The sequence below is a fragment of the Neofelis nebulosa genome, chromosome 8, assembly GCF_028018385.1.
Source record: "Neofelis nebulosa isolate mNeoNeb1 chromosome 8, mNeoNeb1.pri, whole genome shotgun sequence".
In the NCBI taxonomy this organism is placed as follows: domain Eukaryota; kingdom Metazoa; phylum Chordata; class Mammalia; order Carnivora; family Felidae; genus Neofelis; species Neofelis nebulosa.
The window spans coordinates 74,822,519-74,843,341 of record NC_080789.1 but is presented as its reverse complement, the minus strand read 5'-3'; the positions used below and the strand labels follow the sequence as shown (position 1 = coordinate 74,843,341).

At 38.4% G+C, this 20,823-nt stretch overlaps 1 protein-coding gene and 1 pseudogene across 1 annotated transcript in view; one reads left to right on the top strand and one right to left on the bottom strand.

Annotated features, from left to right (window-relative positions):
• The window catches only part of SLC2A13 (solute carrier family 2 member 13), a 378,958-nt gene that overhangs the window by 234,780 nt on the left and 123,355 nt on the right, over nt 1-20,823 (bottom strand). The window lies entirely within an intron of this gene.
• LOC131483708 (small ribosomal subunit protein eS1-like) overlaps nt 1-20,823 on the top strand; it is a 43,425-nt pseudogene that overhangs the window by 8,370 nt on the left and 14,232 nt on the right.

The window sequence follows — 20,823 nt, the reverse complement described above, 5'->3', positions numbered from 1 at the left end:
AAAAACCATTTTTCCAGCACTTTTCTAAAAAGTACTATTCATAAATATTCTATTTAGACAATTGGTATAAAGCTCTTTCACTTTGTTGTTATATATCCATTTGGTCTTTTAATGAAAAAGAAATACATCTGTGTGAGTGCTGAATGGTTGTGAAGGGGCAAGGCAAGCTCAATTCTTTCTAATGAGACAAAGAACTGGCATATTTAAAACCAGAAAATGGCATTTAAATAACCACAAAAAGTCTGTTGTAAAATGGTATTCTGACCTAACAAGTGATGACCTAAATAGATTCCCTATCCCAACGTACTTTCACCTCACTCTGCATATTACCTCAAATCTTAAACCAATTCCGAAGTCATCTGATGTAAGTTCCTGTAACTTATCCTCTTTCAGCTCAGTGAAAGCAACTCTTTCCTCTCTGACCCCCTATTTCTGTGCCCCATCTTACTATCTCCTTCCTCCTCTGGGATCTTCCCTTTTAAGCAGTCCCCTCCACCCCGATCATACCAAACAACAATTCCATCATCTCTAAACCTCCTGGAAGAATAGGTCTACATACACTTTTTTCAATTTCCACCATGTTTATGATATAAGCACCCTCCCCTTCCCAGTCTTCCACCACTGTATTGAAAGTCTCACACTCAACAAAATGTCATTAATGAAATTCTAATTGCTAATACCAAGAGTGAGTAGTCATTCTCTTTATCTCCTTACATTTCACGCTATGGGCAATTCCTTTGTAAATCTCATTCCCTGCCTTCTCTGATACTAGAGAATTTTATATCTCTAACATTTTTTTGTTCCATTTCAGTGACCTTTGCTGGATCCTTTTCTTCTGTTATCCTTAATTGTAGGCATTCTCTAAGATTCTACCCCAAGTCCTTTAAATTCTATTGTAGTCTCTTACTTCCAAAATTCCATCTTTTCATTTTAAAAAATGCAACAAAAAGCATGCACATATACACACAATTTTTAAATATAATCCTGTCCTGTTTCTTGATCATCAAACTGTGTGTCCTGATGCTTCAACAACTAATTTTATCAATCTGCTATCATGGAGGACACTTTTCACTATCCACACAGGGTATCCCCTGTAGGAAATCTCACGTAAGAAAATATGTAAATAGCAGTATAAATATTATTTCATTTTCTCCCCTCATAGACAATGAGAATCATGCAATTGATTGCATTATCCTTGCAGTTATGGCAGACAGGAAGCTCAAGTCAAATATGCAACCAATTGTCGCTAAGTTGTCTATACCTCTATGGTCAATAGTATCTATCTACATCTTAGTCCTCCCCTGGCGTTGACTTTCTCTTCTAATTCTTAATTTCCCATATCATTATGTTTTGATTTTTATTTTAGTTCCACTTTCCTGAATGTATTTTCTGTAAGTTTCCTAAAATCATATAGGAAATAAGCCAAGATATAACCAAACAACCAAGCAAACAAATAATGTAGAACTGTAGGGACTCAACAAATTCAGAATCAAATCATTAAATCCCAGTTATACACATAAAAATAAATATGATATCCCTGCTCTGTGTCTCTTTTTTTGGAAAAGGTGTAAACAAAATTCCTTCTAGGAATACCAGCTCTTTTTTGTTTTCTCTTTGCCCTGTATATCCTACTTTGGGTTGATCAACAAATACACTTGTCAAATGTCTTCAGATTATCCCTTACTTCCAGCCCATGCTTGGTGACGAATAATCAAACTAATAAGCAGTCATAATCATTTCACTCCTTTCTTCAAGTCACAATTTCAAGGTTGCCCCAATACTTAAAGACTTCTTATTATGGCACCCAAAGTAGTCTGGTATCCAGTTTCAAATCTCCCATAATAACACAGTGAACTTGTCACCACTCAGAGACACACATACACTGCCATATCTCTGTGCCCTATTTCAAGTTCTTCACGTTTCTGGAATGTTTAAACCAGTCCTAAATCTCTCTTCCAAAGTTCTAACCATCCTTTGAGGTCCAGCTCAAATAATATCTTATCCTCGGGATCTTCCCTAACCTGACTCAAATGTCAGAATTATTAGCTTGCTCCTATTTTTCACACTCATCTTACATCACTTTATTTTAACTTGTACAATGACTATTTTTACACATTTGTTTATCTACCATTAGGTTAGTTTAAGTCCCTTCTAGTTGAGTCCATGTGTTATACATATGTTTGTTTCCTCACTGTGGCTTTCAGGTAATGCTCACTGATCAATTATCAAACTGAATTAAAAATAATTTGGTTGATACAAAAATCTCTCCTTTAAACATTTTTCACCTAATAAACATTTCTTTAAGATCTGGTATTAACAAATAATTTGAAATGTTACCATCTTTGTCAAAAGGTACAAGAAGTTTATCAAGCATAACTTATTTCCATCATTTCAGAAGTGGCTTGGGTCATGTCAGCATCTGTGGCTGCATGAAAATTCCTATGCTATAGTTTCTTTATGGTAGTGAATAAATTCATAGGTGATTCCTCTCATGACCTTCTGACTCACTATAAATACTGTTTATAGTTACAAATCATTATATTGGAGTTTAGAGCAATGCACATGCCTACAATGAAAAATGAAAACACCGTATGCATACAGACTGACTGTGATGGCCTACTTCTTAGGAAACTATCTGATAAAACATAGTGAAAAACTTAAGGTATAAAGTAGGCTCTTCTTCCTTTCACTCACACTTTACTGCTCAACTGAAATCTGTAAGAATCACATGGTAAAAACACAGGAATAGCATTTATAGCTAAAGTAGGGCAGGCAACACAGCCCACAAAGCCCAAAGATCTTCTGTTGGGAAACGTATCTCCCAAGAGCCTGCTGCCCAAGAATGTGGTTTATGCAGATGCTGTTAATTAACATGACTCATCCACTATATTGCACTTGCTAATGACCTCAGTTCTTCTTTCACTGAGAAAACAGAACCAATTAGAAGAGAACTAATTCATCTTCTCACCACAACAGCAATCTCCATGTATCTTGACCCAAATGCTCTGCCATACCCCCTGGTACAAGGCTAACGTCTGTACTTTTGATCTGAATTCTATCCCTTTGAGCCTGTGGAGAACATTGCTCCTATAATAATTATCCTTCCCTCTATCCCAGTGTCAGTCTCCTCTATTTATTGGATCCTTCCCATTAGCATATAACCCTGAGGTAGTATCATCTATAAAATAAAACTGAAAAATCAACTTTTAAAAAAACCACATCACCTTGTAGTTTATACCTAATTTTTCCACCCTAGTTCACAGATAATTTCCCTATGAACCATTTAGACTTTATATCTCCACTTCGATACCTCCTGTTATCACCTCATTCCCATTCTAAGTAGGCTTTCATCCCCACCTATCCACTGAAATCGTCCTTGTAAAGGCTTCCAACTATCTCCACTTTGCAAATTCAATCATCAAACCTAAACTATCAGCAACATCAAAAAATAGTTGGTTTTTTTTCCTTCCTTCTTTCCTTCCTTCCTTCTTGAAACACTTCCATCACCAGCTTCCAGAAACCACTTTCTCCTGGTTTTACTCCTACATCACTAGATGCCCCTGCTCAATCTCCTTTGCTGCTCCTCTAGCTGACCTCCAAACTTTGGAATGCCCTGGGGCCCAGATCTCTCCTTTTCTCTGCATGTATGTATTCCCCATTGATCTCCTCCAACCCCCATGACTCCCATGACATTGCCATGCCAACCCCACCTCTGAGTTCCAGACTCACAAACCCAACTTCTGACTTCACATCTGCACTTGAATATCTGACATCGCAAAATGTGCTACCCAAAACCGTACTCGACTCCCCAGCAATTCACTTCTCCTTGAGCATTCCCCTTTGCACAAAATAAAATCTCCATTCATCCAGCTGCTTCTGCAACTAGAGTCTTCTTATTCTCACACCTGTCAGTTAAATCTATCCACTTAAGCTGCCTTTTCTTCAAGGCACACATAGCTATCTGATCGAAAGCCAGGTTATGTATTTACTTGTTTTCTTGTTTACTGTTTATCTCCCTCACTAGACGAATTTCTACGCAGCTGGGGTTCTGGACTCAAATGCCTATCCCTAGGACATTCCGTGCCTTGCATATGTGTTAAAAGAATTCTTTAGCTTCAAAACCTACGACCGCTTTGGGTTCCAGGCACATTTCCATACCATTCTTTCTGATCTCTTTCAGAATCAGAGTCAGTGGAAAAAGCAAGTGTTCTGGCATTAAATGTGCCTGGGTTTCCTTATGAGCTATGCCCTCCCACACCCCTGCCAGAAGCATTATCCTCATCATTGACATCATTTATTCAGCACTCAGTATACTCCACAAAGTATGTCAACTTCTTTTTTTTTTTTTTTTTCAACGTTTTTAATTTATTTTTGGGACAGAGAGAGACAGAGCATGAACGGGGAAGGGGCAGAGAGAGAGGGAGACACACAGAATTGGAAACAGGCTCCAGGCTCCGAGCCATCAGCCCAGAGCCTGACGCGGGGCTCGAACTCACAGACCGCGAGATCGTGACCTGGCTGAAGTCGGACGCTTAACCGACTGCGCCACCCAGGCGCCCCTGTCAACTTCTTTATACATGTTGTTAAATTGTAACAAGACATATGGGGCAAGTGTTATTATCCCTGTTTCACCGAGTGCACAATTGCTAGCTGGTAGAGCAAGGACTTAGTTCAGCACCTGCTCCCAAAGCCTCTCCTCTTAACCAATATATTCTCCTTCAGCTCCAGTTCAACAACTTGCCCAAGGTCTCCCGTGGAGCTATGAATGGCGCAAAGAGGACTCAAGGCCACATCTGGCCTCAACTCATGTTCTTACTAATGATGCTGATGCCATCAGTGCCATCATCTATAAAGCACAGTGGTGATCACACAGAATGAGATGATGAGTGCACTCAACAGCTTCTAGCTCCCTGTCCTGAGTTCTAACATTTACATGCATGTGACTACATTTTTAAAAGTTTCTGAAGTTTTCCCTAGTCTCTGTAATATATTCCAGTATATTTGAATTGAGAATTCAAATTGAGAATCTAAATGTAAATGCTACAGATTTTTCAAGACATATTCATATTTATTAAGGTATCATTATATAACAATTTGTACAATTTTAGAAAAATAGCATAGAAAAATGATGACTATCCCTGAATATCATTGCCTATAAACTGAGAAGTTTTACATTATGAATTGTGACAAATAATTCCTATTCCCCTTATAATGTGATTACACTATAAATTTTCTTTGTAATGTTTTACATAATTTTCCACAGAACACTTAAACAAAATTCATTTCTTTTGTCAACATTTCCTCAGTGTTGAATTAATCAAATGTTTTGTGTTCGGGTACTTTTATATGTTATAACTGAATTATAACTCAATTTTATTCTACCATTCAGAAATCTTAAAAATTCATACTAGCATCAAAAATAATATATTCTTTCTCTCCAAGATTTATCCACTGTGTCACATGACCAAATGCTTTGCTAGGCCTGGAAAGGGCTTAACTGCTACTCACTACAGTGATTCTTTCCTACAAATGCCTCCAGTTTAGAGAGACAAATATTTACAGATTTGGAGAGCAAATTTCACTTAGGCAAACTGTATACTTTCTGTTAAATACTAATTTTAGAAAACTGAGGGAGAGAAAAACAAATTCACCTTCCTCCATCTGGCTTACCCTTTGTTACTTTGCTATGGAACAGGAAGAAAATAATGCCCAGGGAGGGGACTGAGAAAATTATGTACTCCCTAATATTAAACCAACATAGTAATTTTAACTACATACATCGTTTTAAAGATAATCCACCTGCAGGGTGCCTGGGTGGCTCAGTCGGTTGAGTGTCCAACTTTGGCTCAGGTCATGATCTCTCAGTTCGTGAGTTCGAGCCCCACGTTGGGCTCTGTGTTGACTGCTCAGAGCCTGGAGCCTGCTTCAGATTCTGTGTCTCCCTCTCTCTCTGCCCCTTTCCCGCTCATGCTCTGTCTCTGTCTCTCAAAAATGAATAAATGTTAAAAAAAAATTTTTTTAATAAAAAATAAATTAAAAAAATATAATCTATCTGCATTCTGAATTCCCATACAAAAATAAGTCCATTTAATAGCTTTCTTCAAGTGACTGCTTGGATAATGCCTACATTTTTATATAATGGTGTCACTCCAGAGCAGTGGAGATTCTCTAAATTTCTCCATGACAAGTCCCATTAATTTTAATTGAAACTTCCCATTCCCAGCCTATCCTTGGCAGATAAAACAGCTTAGAGATTGTAGCCAAATGTAAGATTTCCCAGGAGGGCATCTGAAAATAAGTTATAAGTATTCAAGTAAGCCACCTGTCTGGATGAAGATTTATTCATTTGATCAGAATAGCTTTCCAAACTTCAAACAACCCATGCACAGAACAGATGTAGCTCTTTAAATGCAACTGTTTTTATTTCACTTTAGTTAACATACATCACAAATGGATAGAGCAACTCTAAAGAGTCAAAATATACCAATGTTCAATAATGCATATTTGTTTATAAATCACAAGACGTAAATAAATGTCAAACCATAGTCTTAAATTTGAACACTCTAAATAATTATGTATACTAACAGACTAGTAGCACTCCCTTCTAAGCTATGTTTCCAAATATAACAACTCATACATTGCAACAGTGACAATGTCATTCAAAAATGTGACTCACAGAGAAGGCATGGCTGTCACTGGGTGTGAGCCTTGCCCAGGACTTCAGCTTCTTGTATTCTAATAACACTAAAAAAAAAAAAAAAAGACCTTAAGATAGCTGTTCCCTTAGATAATCCCTAAGATAATCATCTTAGACACCTATTATGAAGTAAGTTCCTTCTAGTAACCATCAAATGCAATTTATTGTCATCACCAGAGAAAACTCTATACAAAGTGGCAGGTCCAAAGATAAATGAGACATGGTGCTTGCCCTCAAGAAGCTTATGCTATGGATGGCAGTTACCATGGCAGACAATGGTAAGAGCCACGAAGGGTGAATTAATGACTGAGAGTTGAGAACAGGAAAGACATAGTCTAGTTGAAGAAGACTATATTTGGACACACTTATTAGTTCCATGATTCATTCCAAGTTACAATGCTGGATTCATAAATGTCATTTCTGGTGTTTCTACTTATAATAATGTTTTAACTTTTGATGGGAAATGTATCATTTGAATGTGAGAAACCAAACTGACCTACCTTATGAACTATTTTATGTAAGACTTTTTCACTGAATACTTTCTAACTACCAAACCCAAACTCCCACCTTCTACACACTTAGATCTCTTGAAGCTTTCTGGCCTTATCGTTAGATGGAGAATAAAATATCCTTCTCGAAAACCTCAAATATGTTGTCTTTTTCTGACCCTAACTCTTCCACTGCTATCTCGTGTAATACATTAACATGTTTTCCCACTCAATATTAAATTTTAAAAAACCAGAAAGGAAAGTATGAAAACAACATGTGTATTTTAAGATCATGACCGGATTTCACTAGGTTGGACATTTGCGGTAAAGTGGGGTTTGAAGGGACTGGAGAGAGCAAGATGGGCATGAGCTAATAATATGTGACACCTACTAGATTCAAGCTGTATGTAAATTAATCTGCACTGCCACCAAAGAAATTGATAGTATTAATCTCATCTGGCAGATTAGAAAACAAAGGCTCAGAGAGGCCAAGTAAGTTTCCAAAGATCAAACAGCTAAGGACATGCTAAGGTCAGTGCTTACCTGAATTCAAAGTCCAAAACAGTCCCTAATCTTTCTACATATCAAACTATTTCTCTACTTTCATTCAGACATGGAACAAGCAACTGAGCCAAAGAGAACTTCATTCATGATTACAGAGATTATTTTGTCTCAGTTTCCACTTTCTCTACAAGAAAAAACAGTGGACTAGGCTTCTCTAAAAACAGGCCTTTTCTAATTCTCATTAAGAGTGGTTATAAAGTAACAAGGCTGAGTTTTTAACAGTTTTGTCCCCACCATGTATCTGGCATCTAGAGAGAACTGACGTAAGTAAGCATTCAATAAATTTTTGTTGAGTGAGTGAATGGAACATATTGCTTTGTGACTCAAGAACTGGCTCTTGAGGCAATTCGAATAAAATTAGAAGTACTCTGAGCAATAAATAGCAGCATCTCTAAACTACAGTGCCCCTGCCCCAAATGAGAGAATGGGCAAATTCTTCTTGGTTGGTTAAGAAGCTTTTACTTTTACAGTCACACTTTCTGTTTAATAAGATGTTTACAAAACAGGATAACAGAGCAATAATAAATGTAACCTTTTTATAAACACAGGGCTTAATGGAAAAAAAAGGATACAAAAGTAGTTTTTTTGATTTACCTTTTGTTTCTGCCCATTTTAAATGTAAAATTCTGGTACTGAAGCTAGTATACATTATGCTACACTGTATACACAGTAAATTATTAGAAAATCATTACTACCAGTAATTATGAAGGCTTAATGCAAAAATTCTGGATTATTAACATCCAGTGAATATATTCCATTCACTATTTTTTAGAGTGATTGTTTTTTAGTCAAAACACTTTTTTGGTAATGTTTCATAAAAAGGTAGCCAGCCAATAGTTTATCTCACTTAATTTTTTAAGTGGCTAATGCCCTTGTTCGCTAAAATTGAAAGTATTCTACAGGGATTGAGAGATTTTTCTTGACATCTTTACGGCTTTGTAAGTAACAAAACAAACAGCCCTTAGATAAACAGCTTTTCACGTGCTCATTAACTGGCAGAGATTTGCTGCCATATAGCTTTACAAAGACCAAAGAAGGAATCTATAGCCAGTCACTGGGGAAATCACCGAGAACAAAGAGTTTGACAGGAATTTTTAAGCTCTTCAAAACCAAGAACATCAAAACCAGAATACCAAATGCACCAACTTGCTTATCTGACCATACTTACATGTTTAGGGTAGGGCTATATGTAAACAAATTTCTATAATAATAGTAATAACAATATGCAGTTAATGTTGGTAATCTAGGAAGTTCCAAGATAATAAACAGCAAGGGGAGACCATCTCAAAACTTACAACCTAGAAGAAGCCACTCCAACTGTGGTCTTCCCAGGGCTCTGCTGTGCTTTACTCATCCTGCTGTTTTAAGTGTCATATGGTTTGATACAATTCCTAGGGCTTCCCTTTACTTCCATTCCTCATATCCGTTCATTTTCTTTTTCTGAAATCACCATGTTAGCCATTAATTGCATCCTCTGAGGCATATTACCATCACTTATTTAATAAAAATGAAATAAAATTATTCATGGAAGGTAATACTGGTTAAGAAGAATATTAAGGAACGGATCAAAATGATTATTAATTCGCAGTGTGTCTCCTGATAACTTCCTTCTGAAGTGTCAAAAAAGATAAATGAAAGGAGTAAAAATGTTCCAGAAGCTAAGAAACAAGGTTAAGTATTTGGTGCATAGATAGGTTGCAGATAAGATTGCTTCTAGAAAACCATAAAACAACATACTGACATATGAAGACACACTTAAAGTTTGGATGCTAAAAGGAAATATTTACAAAACCAGGCAGTGGTTGTTTATCTCATAATCTACCCACCAAAATGTCAGACTTGAGATCAACAAAATATGAAAGAAATCCCGAATTCTTTTATGTTCCTTGTCGTGGTATAGTAAGTGGTTCTTTACCTCTTTTCATGTTGCCATATCATATTCCCGTCAATAAGTCATGACATGAAAAATGGAGCGAATTTTTTTCAAAGTACACACATTTTCTGGAAATACTAATCATGCCTGCTGGCTACATTTTGATCCACTCCGCCTCCTGTGAGAATTACTGATTTAGCTGAGTCCTCAATTAGTGAAATGCCTTCTGATATAATGAAGATGTATGCTGTTCCTCAAACTATGTGTGATGGACTGATTTTTTAAAAAAATTTCAGTTTGTTGCAGACTGATATTTTGTTAAATACAATAAAATGAATTACTAGAAAAATAAAATGAAAAAAATACAAGCACTGTTTAATGAGATTCAATAGACATAAAATTACTGTCCACTGCTATACGAGTTTTTATTTTTTTAATGTTTTATTTTTATTGAGAGCGAGCAAGCGTGACAGCAAGTGGGAGAGGGGCAGAGAGAGAGGGCGACACAGAACCCGAAGCAGACTCCAGGCTTTGAGCTGTCAGCACAGAGCCCGACACGGGGCTCAAACTCACAAACCGTGAGATCGCAACCTGAGCCACAACACAACACACAGAGATCGCAACACAGAGCCCAATGCAGGACTCAAACTCACAGACTGTGAGATCATGACCTGAGCTGAAGTCAGATGCTTAACTAACTGAGTCACCCAGGTACCCCAAAGTTTCTAAATACTCTCAATTTCTTTATTTAATTCACAGTGGACAAAAAAAAGAAAAAAGAAAAAAAAAAGAAGGGGCGACACCAGGTCAGGTCATAATCACCAAGCCAACCAATTTCAAAGAGCATAAATCTCAGGCTTATCTATGGTACTAGCCAACAGGTTATAGGTCTAAGTTTACAGGAGGTTTATTTCTCCAGGGCATCAGTCTGGATTAAAGCTGCCACTTACACCTATGTTATGACTGTACTGAGTTGGGCTGCCCAAAGGAACGTATTTCTTAGAGGCACAAGGGTAACTGCAAGTGAGAGCAAGATACTTCGAGATGATAAAATCTTTAAGCTTTGACCATAAACTGTACATTTAACAACCTGATTTCCCACTTCAGTAGCTTTTTTAGTTTTAGTAAAAATGTCTTTCCCTGGATAAGGCTGTAAGTAAACCCAGTTGCTCACACCCCCAATGAAAATCTCCAGCTTCATACCACGGCCAGGCTGCCATGAACAAAATATTAAAATGTCAAGTAAAATTCAGTCTCTGTACTGAAAGATCTTAACCCAGACAGACAGATATATCAACAATGATAAAATGAAGTGCTATAATCGACACATGTATAAAAGGTCATGTTCTCAAACACCATCTATACACCAATGATTCCCAAATTCACATTTCTAAATACACCCTGTCTCCTGAACCAAAAATTTGCTCATCCAACTGTCTGCAATTTCTCCACCTGTACATCTGTGGGCATCTCACACCAGGTACAAAGTAAACTCCTAACTTCCTTGCCCAAAAGCATAACCTGCTTCTTCCACAGTGTTTCGCAATTAACAGCTACCCCATCCTTCCGGATGCTCAAGGCAAAAACCACAGGTCACCTTCAATTCCTCAGTTTCTCATGTACCTCACTTCCAGTGCATAAGTAAGCATGTCAACAATACACTCTACCACTTGTCACTCTCCCCATGGCCATCATGTAGGCCTAGGCCTCTTGTTCCTGGATTATTCTCACAGCCCCCAATTTAAGGGACCTGATCCAACCACTGTCTCGCTTAAGTCTATTCTGAACAAAGGAGCCAGAGGAGCCTTTATAAACCCAACTCTGCCAGGTGGGTCCTCTGCTCACAAACTTCCAGTGGCTTTAAAGCCTAAGCCCTTTCAGTCCCGACCTAACCCGCCCTTCTGACCTTACCTCCTAAAGTTCTCCAAGCAATTCCGCTTTAGCTATGCTTCCTGTTTTTACTCTCCTCACTTATTTTAGCCGTACCACCTCTCTGACCTTCCTGGATCAACTGGTAAGAGTATAAGCCCTCTGTCCCACTGCCGTCTACCAGCTCTCATGTGCTCATTAATTTTTATCACCATTATTCATTAACCTTATCACCACCTGTCACTCATCAGTTTATGTGTTCATTTGGCACCTCTCCTCATGAGAAAGAAAATTTTAAGAGGACCTCCTTTCATTGACTGCTAAATCTTCAGGGCCCCGAACTGTGCCTCATAAGTAATAGCCAATCAAAAATATTTTCTGAATGAATGAATGATCAAAGATGGATGTCATGATCTGGCTGGTTATAGGAAGTGCCAGAGATGCATTTACACAAAACAGATGACATTGAAACTAGGTCTTGAAAGAAGACTCAGGATTGTCTGACATGGAAAAGACTAAAAATATCACTGCCATATGCACATTTTCCACAAAATCTTGAAGCACAAGAATACATTATACGGATGGGGGCACCTGGGGGGCTCAGTCAATTAAGTATCCGACTCCTGATTTCTGCTCAGGTTGTGGTGTCATGGTCTGTACGTTCAAGCGCCGTTGTCAGTCTCTGCGCTGACAGCACTGAGCCTGCTTGGGATTCTCTCTCTCCCTGTCTCTCTTAAAAAAAAAATAATCATAAGGAAGACTATTAACTTGCTAGCTGAGAAAACTCCCCCCAAAAGAAATTACTCCCCAAAATTCAGAAAAAGGTCAGGGTATGGATTAACCATAAGAAAATTGGGGCTCCTGGGTGGTTTAGTCGGTTAAGCATCTGACTTCAGCTCAGGTCATGATCTTGTGTTTGTGGGTTCAAAACCTGTACAGGTTCTGTACTGACAGCTCAGAGCCTGGAGCCTGCTTCTGATTCTGTGTGTCCCTCTCTCTGCCTCTCCTCTGCTCGTGCTCTCTCTTTCTCTCTCAAAAATAAAGAATAAAAACACTTTTTTAATTTAAAAAATATAAGAAATTTCCATAGTCCTCATAAAATTTTCCAGATGAAAAATTACCACAAAATACATTAATCTCTAAATAAGGTAAAAACTTGCTCTCAGTAACCTGTTTATTGTTTCCTTGACTATTTTTTTTTTTTTGCCACAAGTGTTCAATTTCATTCTCCTAGTATTTTCCCTATATGATGGGACTAGAGCTCTAAGTTTATTTTTTAGCATTTTAAAATTTTAAAAATTTCATTCTTTTTTATTTAAATTTTAGTTAATATACAGTGCAATACTGGTTTCAGGAGTAGAATTCAGTGATTCATCACTTACATACAACACCCAGTGCTCATCACAAGTGCTTAGTCCCCATCACCCACCTAGCCCATCTCCCTCCGTCCTTCCTCCTTCAACCCATAGCTTGTTCTCTATCATTAAGAGTCTCTTGTGGTTTGTTTCCCTCTCTTCTCCCCCCCCCTAATTCTAATATGTTCATCTGTTTTGTTTCTTAAATTCAACATGTGACTGAAATCACATGCTATTTGTCTTTCTCTAATTGACTTATTTCACTTAGCATAATACATTATAGTTCCATCCATATCATGGCAAATGGCAAGTTCTCATTCTTTTTAATGGCTAAGTAATATTCCATTGTGTGTGTGTTTCTGTGTGTGTGTGTGTGTGTGTGTGTGTGTATCACATCTTCTTTGATAGACCTTGGCGTTCTCTCCATAAATGGACTATTGTTGATAATGCTGTTATAAACACTGGGGTGCATGTATCCCTTCAAATCTGTATTTTTGTTACCTTTTGGGTAAATACTTAATAGTGCAATTGCTGAATCATAGGATAGTTCTTTTTTGTTGTTGTTTCTTGAAAACAGTGCTCTGATTTTAAAAAGATAACCAAAGAGAAAAAAACAGTTTTCAACATCTAGAACTTCAGAGTTCCATGGAATATTCAATGGACTATGGCCATTCTGGAATATTTCTCAAATATTATCTTTCACCATCTGAAATTGTCTTACCTATATTAATTTTCTTGTAGATGTCTCATCTTCCCATTAAAAAGTGAAATCCCATTAAAAAGTGAAAAGAGAAGAGACTTTACCTCTTTTCTCCATAGTATCCCTAGGGTCTGATAGGTCCAAGCACTCAGAGCACCCAATAAATGCTCAATGAATGTATAAATAAAATTCAAATTATAAATAAATGATTATTTTTCATAAGGAGTTAAGACTTTAACTTCTGGCACCTGTTTTTAGCAGTGCATTTCTCCCTGAGTTCTTTTTCTTTTATAAATATTTTTTAATGTTTATTCATTTTTGAGAGAGAGAGAGACAGAGAGCAAGCAGGGGAGGGACAGAGAGGCTGGGAAACACAGAATCTGAAACAGGCTCCAGGCTCTGAGGGGTCAGCACAGAGCCTGACATGGGGCTTGAACTCACGAACCACAAGATCATGACCTGAGCCTAAGTCCGTGCTTAACCAAGTGAGCCACTCAGATGCCCCCCCTCTGATTGAGTTCTCAACAGTATCAAAAGTACAAGTTAAATTGTGTCATTATTCTCATGTCTGGTTTTAGCATATTCTAGGAAAAGTATCTCAGCACATGCCAGAGAAGCATGAAGTCTGGGAAACGGTAGCTGTGATGATACAGTGCTACAAGAAACAGGGCAAAGAAGGCAGAGAGATACCCGCAATATGCCAAGAAGTGACACTGGGCTTTATGTCGCCCCCTAGTGGCAGCTGTGTGAGGAATACTCTATTACATCCTCATCCACATTTCTTGCAGGCATTGCACGATCAGTTTGCAGACTTTAAGCAATGCCAAATGTCTCTATAATAAAAGCTGTAGTAAATTCCAAAATACTAGTGCTTCTTAAACACCCAAACTCCACACATACTCAAATTAGTCTCAACTGTATTAAATTTACAAACCTAGGCATAGAGGTCCAAGTCTTTTCTCTTTTCTCATCATTGCAACAACACCCTTCCACTTCTCCCTCCCCCATCCCACCTTTCATCTCTCACCGGTAAAATTCACTCATTCTTTTAATTCATTTATGCATTTGTTTAGCTATACATTTCATAAACAGCTGTCGGCATCATTCAACAACCCCTTTTCTGTGTTTATAACATTGTAAAATACTGTTTCACTGGCTAAGGAACTACAACCTGTTTTGATTCCCTGCCAATCACTGCAGGTAGTTATGAAGAATGCTGCGTAATGCTAGATGGAACCTCTCTCCCCTCAGGTTCGGGTTCTTCAGGCAACAGCAGCTCCCTTACTAGCTTTGTGAAGGAAGGGTGCTTCGCCACTGCCTTCCCCACCCACACAAAGGCCTGTCTCCCTCCCTCTGCTCCGCTCCCCATACTAGCCAGCCCTGAACAAGGTCACAAATGTTTCCACTGCTGAGGCTGGAAGCTAGACAAGCCAGACACCTGGGAAGCTCAGTGACGGTCAGTGTTTTAGATAAAGCTGTAATCCCTGCCACAATTGTTGTTTCTCTCCTTTTAAAATCACCATTAAGGTAATAGTGGATGTACCTCATTCAGATCTTAAGCAAAATCAAAACCAAAGAGGAAAATGATGTCTAAAGAATATTTGGACTTACCAAGTCAGTATTGTAAGCTGTAAGAAACTAGCAGTTGTCATTTTTTTTTCCCATCAGAAACAAAAATAAACCAACTATCATCTACTGTGACCATTTCATTAAAAAAGGGGGGGGGGAATTTAAAGCAGTAAGATTTTACTCTAAGGAGCAGTACTTACAAAGAATGAATATTAGGCAGCCTAATTTTTTCATGTGTGAAAACTAGTATCATAGTGAGTAGGACATTTCTTTTTTGTCCCTGAACTGTGTCCAAAGCAGTGGTGGACCAAGGAGCAATAAAGTAATATATATTTTAGAGAAGTGCATGTGAGAAGAGAGGGGTGGCTCTCCTCACATTTCAAGGCTACAGATAGGGATCGGGAAAATCACCCATAAAGATAGGAGGTATCCGCATGAATGGAAAAGACCAACATCTCATTGTCTACCTAGCTAGGCATGCATTTATGAAGTATCCTTACTAACCAGCCCCCTGTGTATATTTAAGCAGGAAATAGGGAGAAGTGGAGACTTAAGGGCCGTGGGATTGAAAGGTGGGAAATGGGAGAGGGTAGGGGTAAGGCAAAGCAACCAAGTGACATAAACAGCTATCATTTGGCTGGACAACAATGCCACTTAGCTCATCTGAGGTGAAGGGCGAAGTCTTAATTCAGATATGAAACTGAAGTTAAAATCAAATGGACGTAAAAAATGGAGGGGGTAGGTGCCTGGGTGGCTTAGTTGGTTTAGCATCCGGGTCCCATACTGGGCTCAGTGCTGTCAGCCTATCAGCGCCGAGCCCACTTTGGATCCTCTGTCTCCCTCTCTGCCCCGCCCCCGCTTTCTTTCCTTCACTCTCTCTCCTTCTCTCCCTCCCTCTCTCTCTCTTTCAAAAAATAATGAAAACATGACAAAAAAATTTTTTTAAGTGGGGAACAGAATTTGAGAACTCTGCTTTCCCATGAGAAAGAGCAGTTGTACAAAGTATAGATGGATTCAGTGAGTAGAAAAAAAACAGAAAAAAGAATTTAGAGGTACCTGGGTGGCACAGTTAAGCATGTGACTCTTGATCCTGGCTCAGGTCATGATCTCACGGTTCATGAGTTAAAGCCCCACATCATGCTCTGTGCTGATGGTGCAGAGCCTGCTTGGGATTCTGTCTCTCTTTCTCTCTGCCCCTTCCCTGCTTATACACACTCTCTCTCTCTCAAAATAAATAAATAAATAAACATAAATTTTTTTTTAATATTAAAAAAATAAAAATTTAAAAAGTGTGAACCCCATGAAGACTAAATTATGAACCAGCTATAAAATACTTACTTTTTTAAGCTGGCTAAAAACCCAAGAAAACTCTATGGATCAACACAGGCCCCCAGACTGGCTTTTAGAAAAGAACTGATCTAGCCCAAGTCTTCATTTGACATGAAAACAATGTGCTCAACTCATGCTCAAGGACCCACACGATTATGTTTTCTACCTTTATTCTTTCTTCATGCTGGGTATTGCATGGAGAGCACCAGTGCACCCTGGAGGGTGCTGGCTGGTAAACACGCTCATTCCTGGCAAAGTAACAGCAGAACACTACTTTCACAGAGGTGGTAGGGAGAAAGACGTAGCAGCTCCACTCAATCCCACTGCCCCACCGTTCACTAGTCACAACCATTTACTGTTAATTTTTTTAAATATTTTTATCTACTTTTGAGACAGAGAGAGACAGAGCATGAGCAGGGGAGGGGCAGAGAAAGAGGGAGACACAGAATCCGAAACAGGCTCCAGGCTCCAAGCTGTCAGCACAGAGCTCAACATGGGGCTCAAACTCATGGACTGTGAGATCATGACCTGAGCTGAAGTCAGATGCTTAACTGATGGAGCCGCCCAGATGCCCTCACAACCATTTTTTTTTTTTTTTTTACTCATACTTCATCTTTCCTTCCATTTTCCTCTTGCTTTCTCTTCCCTCATCACTCTTTTCCTTCCATAGCCCCCTTTCCTAGGGTCAGTTACAGCAAACAGCACAAGGACAGTTAAGAGAAGAGACATAACTTCAGATTCTTGTCATCTGAAAGGCACTTTTTTCTAGTAGATATGTCTTAGTATTATTAACAGGTAAATGTCATTGTATTTTACATTTTAGGCCACCCAAATTAAATGGTAAGATTAAAAGAAAATAAAAATACAATAAAGTATAAAAATCATAGTTTCTATTTTAAACGTGCTAAAACTTCAACACCAGATTACTATCAATTTCCATACAGAGATATTGGGATGAAGTTATTTGTTCATTTTGTTTAAATGTAATGACATGTATCATTTAGCTCAGAAAGCATTTTTCAATTTGTCAGTCTAAAGGTTTAAAATACACAGGTGTGTGTACAAAGAGTTACATACACATAAATATATAATAAATTTAGGGTACACTGTCCTCCCTTCCTTTAAGGAAATGAAAAAGTGAAGATGCATTTTATTTCACAATTATCAACAAGTACTTATTAGGCATCTAAGAGGAGTAACTTTATAATAATAACTACCTTAATTCTCAAGTATAAAACAGAACTAATTTCATCTCCTTACCCCAGTAACCTTCATTTCAAGATACACATAAATAGCAATGGCTATAAAAAATATCACTACTGATGAAAATTTCCAATAATCTGGCTTTGATGTTTCATCATCACTACTCAATTTTTCATGTGCATCTTCTATGACTATTCTCTCTTAGAATCTAATAAGCATAAAAGGCAAGCTTTTACTAGAAACAGTGAAGAGAAACAATGTAGTCTGGGTACTATTTCTCAGAGGCTGTTTGAGAAATGCAGAGCAAGTCCCTGATGGCTTTCTTTCTGCATCCTCCATGTGTGAGTCAGTTGCTAGGAAACGTGAAAGACAGGGATTTCGTATCAGGCCTGAGGAACAATGAGCTAGCTTAATAATGATCTGAATACTAACACATAATCCTCATAAAGGTTGTCTACCTTAGGAGCTAAAGATTACAAATGATGTGTTTCCAGAGAAACAAATTTTGAGACCTAGCCTTTAACTATTATAAACAGATTCTGGTATCCACTAAAATATGAAGTAACAGCCATGGACATCTTAAAATCTTTTTTTTTCTTTCAGCCAGAAGTTGCACCCATCCTACTAGCCAAGCTTACAGATGACAAATCTTTCCACTGCTTCAAGTTATATTTTGATATCACTGAACACACACACACGTGCACATGTGCATACAAGTACCAAAAGAAAAAAGAAAACATGCACATCACCACTACATAGTAAAATACTTGCCACAAAATTATCAGAAGAGCAAAGGGAAGAGCTAGAAACAAGGGAAATACAAACAACAGGCACACGTGCACACACACATCAAATGCATCTCTCAGTCCATGGGGCTTGGTGTCCCTGGGTCTAAGAAACAGAGAAAGAGCTCTGGATGGGGACTCAGAAAATATGGGATCTGTGAAATCACTGTGTAACTCTGAGAAAGTATCCTAACCTCTCTGGGAATCATTTCCTAGAAAATTAAGAGAATAATGCTAACCCCAAAAGATTTTTTGGAGGACTGGATAATGCTGTGCATGCACAAGCATTTTAAAATTGTACAGCACTATGTGTGTAAAGACAGTATCAATATTGTATTTAAAAATGGCCATTTCAGTGAACAGGTATATGAATAGGATGCAATATTTGAAAATCAAAATTAAGCCACTATAAATCATTAATGAAGGAAGTGGAGAATTCCCCCACACACACCAAAATTTCATATGTAATTTAGACTATTTCATTTATATTAACATCAAAACACTTGTTTTGAGTTACTAATATGGGAATGTAAGGATTTAAAATCAACAAAAAAACCACCAAAAGAACTTATCTTGGGTATGTGTCTTAAAGAAATGTTAAGCCATGTGTATCAATTCCTCTATAATTTTAAAGTAAAAAAGCATATCAAACTATGAAAGAAGTAAAAGCTTTTTTTTAAATTTTTTAAGGTTTATTTTTGGGAGAGAGAGAGAGAGAGAGAAACAGCACAAGCAGGGGAGGGGCAGAGACAGAGGGAGACAGAATTCCAAGCAGGCTCCAGGCTCTGAGCTGTCAGCACAGAGCCCGACGCGGGGCTTGAACTCACAGACCGTGAGATCATGACCTGAGCCGAAGTCGGACACTTAACCAACTGAGCCACCTAGGCACCCCAAGCGTAAAAGCATTTTTTTCTTGAAGTTTATTTATTTATTTTGAGAGAGAGAGTGCAAGCAGGGGAGGAGCAGAGAGAGCAGGAGACAGAATCTGAAGCACGCTCCATGTAGTCACTGCCCAGGGCCTGACATGGGGCTTGAAACCATGAGATCACCACATGAGCTGATACCAAGTTGGATGCTCAACCAACTGAGCCACCCAGGTGCCCCTAAAAGTAAGCTTTCAAGTAAACTATCTCAAATACTGTCCTCTTTGTCTGTTCTATGCTTAAAAGCAGCTTTGCCATCACTTCTACCTTTTAAAAAAATGAATTTACAAACTGTAATATCTGTGAACCTCTACTAAGTTCAAATTCAAACTCTATTTGTACGTGGATTATGGAGGCTTTTTAAGGCTCCTAGTAGTGTTTCTTACACTCCCAGTGGAGAACGCCCAGCATCCAGGATCTGTTTGTTTGCTACAGCTGCCATAGCAAAATACCACAGACTGGGAGGCTTCCACAACAGAATTTTCTCACTGTTCTGAAGGCCGGAAGTCCAAGATCAAGGTGTCGTAGGCTTGGCGTCTCTGGAGGCCTCTCTCCTTGACTTGTAGATGGCTGCCTCCTCTCTGAGTGTCTCCACATGGTCTTTCATCTGTGCAAGCTCATCCCTAGATCTCATCTTCTCCTCAGGACATCAGTCAGAGTGGAGTACCGCCCACCCACATGGGTGGCCCTTAGTTACCTCCGCCCTATCTCCAAATGTAATCATATTCTCAGGTCGTAGAGGTTAAGAAGTGAACATACAAATTTTGGAGGGACAGAAAATTTTGCCCATAACACTCCACGTCCACTTGATCTCAGTGGAACCCTAAGAACTAAGAAATGCTAAAAGGAAAATAGCTCCATACGCAAGCTGCAATGCATTCTTCAAGGTTCAAAATCTCCAGGTCCTTGTCAAGAAAGGAAACAATGCAGCCATTGCATGGCCATTTAGGAGTAATTATGTTAACCTACGTAAATATCAACACGGCTGAGGAAACAGAGGTCTTCTGGGCTCACAAACTAAAAGGACAAACACTGGTATGTTCAGCTGTTTTCAAAAAGTTCCTGCAGCTTTATCTGCTGACTTTCCCATTTACTTAGGCTGGGCCTTCATCTAAAAGAACCACAATGCTTGAGTAGCAGCAAATGCTGTGGAGGGGACACAAATAACAAGCTATTATGTGATGACTCTGCAAGTTTTCTTTCAAAGGAAACTATAAAAAAATCATTAAATGCAGTTCCTGAATATTTCGGACATTGATCTGGTATAAAAAGTCAGGTGAACAGACACATTTTCATTGCCTCAGACTACGTTATGATCTTGTGTAGAAAATTAACATCACAAAACACTGCCTTAACACAAAAGAACCATAGATTTCTACAGTTTTTACCATCCTCAAATATTTTCTAATTTCAGCCTCACGAAGATTCTGTGAGGTAGAGAAGGCAGGAAAAGATGAGGAAAATGAAT